Below are 6,000 nucleotides of genomic sequence, written 5' to 3' on the forward strand. Positions count from 1 at the left end.
AAGGCTTCTGTTGTTAAAAATCCTGTTCCTCCTGATAAAGAGGCAAGGGCTTTGGATAGATGGGGAAAGAAAGTGTATACTTCTTCCACTTTAGCCATGAGGGCGTTGAATTGTCAGTTTCACATGTTAAAATATCAGAATTATCTCCTTTCACAATTGAAGTCTAAGGTGGATGCTCTGGCTGAAGGTATTGAGTGTAAAGAGTTGCAGGATTTAGTTCATGTATCTGAACAGGTGGGTAAGCATTCCTTGCAGTGTGGTTTGATGCTGTGCAGGCCTCCTCGAGGGTGGCTGCCACTGGTTCTGTTCTTCGTAGGCACGCCTGGTTGAGGGATCAGAATTTAGCTGAGCATGTTAAGACAAGGATTTTGGATGCTCCTTTACAGTCTGATGTGTTGTTTGGTTCGCCTGTGGAAGCAGTTTTAAAGAAAATGGAGGACAAGGCTAAGTCTATGCAAACTGTTAAGGATTTTTGCAGGTGCAGCCTCCAAGTTTAGTAGAAATTGGCCTACTAAGGGATGGACATATCCTGCTTATGATTCCCAGTCTAGGGGTAGGTCTAGACGTGGTAGGGGCAGAGCTCAAGGTTCTTTTAGGCCTAGAACAGGGAGTTCACCTGCTCAGACTTCTGGTGAGTGCAGGGGTCAGTCCTTTCGTAAACAGACCCAATGACCTGCCTTTTCAGCTGCCAGTACATTCTCGCCTGGCAGCACCTTTGGGAGGAAGGCTGTCTCTTTTCAAAGAAAATTGGGATTTAATTACCCAAGACAAATGGGTTCTGGATATCATTCACCACGGTTACAGGTTTTATTTCCATACCTTGCCTCCTTTCAAAGGCATGCCAGACATTCCTCCTCTACAAAGAAAAGAGGCTCACAAGCAAATTTCTCTGTTGCTCCAAATAGGGGCCATTCAGCCAGTTCCTGTGCCAGAAAGGGGCCTAGGATTTTATTCTCGCCTGTTCCTAGTACCGAAGAAGGGAAACATGTGGAGACCAATTTTGGATTTATCTATCCTCAACACTTATCTGGACATTCCCAAGTTCAAAATGTTGACGTTACAACAGCTTTTACCTCTACTGGGCAAAGATCACTGGATGGTAACTTTAGATCTCAAGGAAGCTTACCTTCATGTGCCTATCAGACTAAGTTGCAGGAAGTATCTGCGTTTTCGAGCTGGAAATTCTCATTATCAGTTCTCTGCATTGCCCTTTGGCTTATCTACTGCCAGAGTATTCACAAAGGTTCTGGCTCCAGTGATAGCTTACTTCAGACTAAAAGGAATTCAAATCTATCCTTACTTGGACGACTGCCTGATTCTGGCTCAAGAAAAGGAAGACCTTTTACAGCATTTGGAATATGTGATAGCAGTGCTAAGATGCCTAGGGTATTCTGTGAACGAAATAAAGTCCAGTCTAGTACCCTCTCAAGACATGTGCTTTCTGGGTGTGAGACTGAATACAGCAGCCCAGATGGCCTTTTTAACCCCGGACAAACAACAGAATCTTTCCAGTTACTTCCATCATCTATCTCTTCAGTCTGGGCTGACTGCAAGGACAGTCCTTCAAGCCTTAGGGTTCATGGCATCTTGTATTCTGGTGCTTCCCAATGCCAAACTGCATATGAGGAAGCTGCAATGGTATCTCAAAAATGTATGGACACAGCACTGCCAGCATTTGGACACTGTCATTCAAATAATACCTTGCATTCAAAAGGAATTTATGTGGTGGGCTCAGGAATGTCACCTAAACAAGGGACTCTCTGTGACCCGGCCAGAGGCGAGTCAGATTCTAATGACAGATGCCTCGGACATTGCTTGGGGAGCTCATCTAAATGGAAAGTGGATACAAGACAAGTGGCCTGCCAGACTACAGCATCTACATATCAACATGAAAGAGATGTTAGCAGTCCAGTTTGCATTAATGGCTTTCAAGGAGTTACTTCTTCCAGGGCAGGTGTTGATTCTAACAGACAACACAACTGTCATGTGGTACATCAACAAACAAGGGGGAACACATTCTTACCCGTTGTGCAGGCAAGCAATGATTTTATGGGAGACTGCGCTCAGCTTGCAACTAACTCTTCAGGCAAGGTTTCTGCCAGGAGCACAGAACTCCTTAGCAGATGTGTTAAGCAGACAAATCATGGATCCCCACGAGTGGAAACTGGATCTTCATGTATTTGAAAATTGACAGTGTCATGGGGAACTCCAGACATAGATCTGTTCGCTTCTCCACTAAACCACCAGCTGCCAAAGTTTTGCACAAAGAGGTTTCATCACACAGCTTGGAAAGTGGATGCTCTTTCTTTCAGTTGGAAAAATCTTCATGTGTATGCCTTTCCACCTCTGCCTCTTCTCCCGAAGGTGCTCCTGAAGGTCAGACAAGACAAGCCAAGGATGATTTTAATAGCTCCAGATTGGCCTCGGCAACACTGGTACCCATTACTGAGGAGTCTGGTAAGGAAGCCTCCATGGCCTTTACCTTTGATTCCACACCTGTTGTCTCAGAGGGACGGTCACCTGCTCAATGTCAAGCTACACTCTCTTCATCTAACAGCCTGGCATATTCTGTTTTGAAACACAGCAGGTCTCAACTTCCTCAACAAGTTTTAAATGTGATTATGGAAGCCAGAAGACCTAGTACAAGGAAAGTGTATGCAGAAAAATGGAAGAGATTTTTATTTTGGAGTGCAGCAAACAATTTGGAGATTTCTGAGCCTAATTTGAGTGTGGCTCTTCAATATCTTACTGAGTTATTGGACAAAGGTTTGTCTTTCTCTTCCATTAAGATTCATGCTGCAGCAATTTCAGCTCACTATGATTGTGACCCACCATTGTTTTCTCATCCTTTGTTCAAGCAATTTCTTAGAGGGCAAAGAATATAAGACCCCCACGTAGAGCTCCTACTCCTGCTTGGGATCTCAATTTTGTGTTGGAGAAACTTACTCTACAACCTTTTGAGCCTCACGGCTACTGCTGAATTGAAATACTTGTCATGGAAGACTGCTTTTTGTTGGCCATTACTTCTGCAAGAAGGGTTTCTGAGTTGCAGGCCCTTATGGCGGTAGAGCCTTTTTTGATTTTTCATAAGGATAGGGTATCATTACGTACTAATCCTTCCTTTATGCCTAAGGTGGTTTCTAGTGTGGCTTTAAACCAAACTATTCATTTGCCTACTTTTTATGCAGATCCCCAAAATAAAGGGGAAAAGATTTTGCACACTTTAGATGTACACAGGCAATTGCGTTATTATTTAAGCAGGACTAAGGATTTTAGGCAGTCTCAGCAGTTGTTTGTTTCTTTTGCTTTGAGTTCGCAGGGCAAGCCTGTGTCAAAACAAACTATTTCTAGGTGGATTGGGTTTTGCATTGCATTTTGTTATTCCCATCATGGCAAGGAGATTCCAGCTGGGATTAGGCCTCATTCCACTAGGGCTACTGCCACTTCTACAGCATTTCTAAGGGGGGTGGCAACTAAGGATATTTTGGAGGCAGCTACTTGGAGTTCAGTGCATACTTTCTCTAAGCATTATCACCTTCCTCTCTACTCTAAGTCTAGGGCTGGTTTTGCCACAGCTATTTTGCAAGGCATGTTGTCAGCTCCTGCTTCTTTATGATTTGCCAGCCTCCCTTACCTCTGCTTTGGGATTCTACCCAATAGTTAGGACTGCAGCAATGTGGAATGAAGAACATAGTACAGTTTTGTACCTACCATAAATGTAGATGTTCGAGGATCCACATTGCTGCAGTCCAATTACCCTCCCTCCTTCCCTCTGTGTTTAGGGGTGGTTGTGTAGGTGAGGTTATATTCTGGTAATTTTGTATATATTGTACATATTTTTGGTGCAGGTATATTTGGCCTTGTCTTTTTAGGGTCTTCTGACATCTGGGGCAAGAAAAGACTGAGGATATGACGTCGGTCATGCGCATTAGTACCCTGACGTTCTGACGTCAGTCTAATGCGCCCTGACCGACGTCAGCCATATACTTTGGTATTCGGGCCGACTGGACAGCGGACTACCCAATAGTTAGGACTGTAGCAATGTGGATCCTCGAACATCTACATTTATGGTAGGTACAAAACTGTACTTTCTGTAACATGAAATTGTCCTTAGTGATGCCAGCTGTAGTGTAAGGAAGTGATCTGCTAATTCACATTTTTCCAAGGAATGCGCTTTCTAGAAGGGAATGCAGGCTGGGTTGCTTAGCCATTCATGCAAGAATATGGCTATTGGTTTGATGAACTAGAGATCTCTGGACAGGAACTCTGGCCTTTTTGTAAGGGATTTCAGCTTGACAGGATAGTGTATATCATGTTTATGCCTGACATAATGGAGACACTGCAGTCATTTATGCCAGAGTCTCCTAAGCCCATAGAGCTCAGTGTCTTACCATGACTTGTTAAAGGTCAGATGGACAAGGCTTTACATGACACAGGGCAAGTAAATTCTGCATGGGTCTAATGGCTGCCTTATATGTCACAAGGAGATCATGAGAGCTACCTGCAATGGACACTGAAAATAACTGGTGGAAGGCAGAAATAAACTGATCAGTAGAGTTACAACATTGAAATTCCTACATTCTACTAATTCAGCACTGGAAGGATTTTAACTGAGATAAATTCACAGAAAACCAAACAATGTGGTGGCCCAGCCAAGTATGCAAGTCCTATCAGCAACTTAGAGGTGGATGCATGACACTGTAACACCAAGTAAAGAGTATGCCTTGTGGTGGATAACAGAGATATAAGAACAGTGCATAAAATATGGAAAAGTCACAAATAAGGCAGTTGTTTAACTTAGCTTGCCAGAACATTATATATAGTCTGTATCAAAACAAGGATAGGCAGCAAATTCCCATCATTTGCTGCCTCTGAAGAACTTAAACATCTCCATGGATCATTTTGATTCAGTAAGTTGCACAGAAAAAACAGGTGCATATTTTAACCATATGGTAAGGCCAACCATTTGAGTGCATTTATCTTCTCTCTGTAGGTTATATGAAGGGAGTGTAACACTTCTTTTTCAGTGGTCCCGTCCCTGCCACTAGTAACTCATAATTCACTCATACAGTCCGCCTGAATATTCTGTACATCACAAACCCAAGGTTGTTTGCGCTTTCCACCATTACCATTCCTCCGGCGTCCCACTCTGCAAGGTCATCTGCCCCTAGAAAAAAAGATGGATTTATTCCAGTTAATACTGCACTCTTAAACATTAAATATTGCCCCACAAAGCATAGGCAGAATTGTCTTCAGCTCTAGGGTCAAGACTCCACAACCATCTGCATTAAAAAGGGAACCATCCCTGTGCTCCAGCCACCACTAATGGGGGCATCTCCTGAGAGTTGAAGAATCTGTTCAAATGTTGTATAGTGAACAGGAAGAGAGAACCATTGCTGTTGTGTTCCTTTCATTAATAAGAAGGCACAATTCAGAGCAGCATCAGTATGCACTCTGGCTGACAAATTAATGCACAAAAGACACGCTCAGCTCAGAAAGTTGGCACCAAAACATGTTGCTTGCAGGATGTCAAACTTGTATCCCATCTTTATACTTGCAGACTCGACTCTGGTAAGTCTAAACACTTTAAATCCAGTGATGACAGCATCTTTCTGTATTTTGCCATAATGTTTAACAAATACCTGACCAAATCAGTGCTGCTGCTGCCCACACAAGCCCAACTTGTGTAGGCCTAGTTATTTATGGCAGCAAATACTTTAGTTACTACAGTCTCTGCCAGAATCTGTTAACAAGCTACATTAATTGGTGACCATTTTTCATGAGAATGCTGTCCTTCACTGGTTTAGTAATGAAAACTGTCAAACTTTCCACCAGTGCTGCCTTTATTTTTTATGTTATTTTACATTTATTTATTGGGATTTTACACTGATCACAGCTGACCATTTGCAGATGTTCTTCGTGTTTCACTGTTGCAGTCATTACACTTGGGTTATCCTGCTGACAGGCTACCCTCAGTCAGCCTGAGTTCCAAAGTCTAGG

Source organism: Protopterus annectens, chromosome 3.part0, assembly GCF_019279795.1.
Source record: "Protopterus annectens isolate FY-2018-M chromosome 3.part0, PAN1.0, whole genome shotgun sequence".
NCBI lineage: Eukaryota > Metazoa > Chordata > Ceratodontiformes > Protopteridae > Protopterus > Protopterus annectens.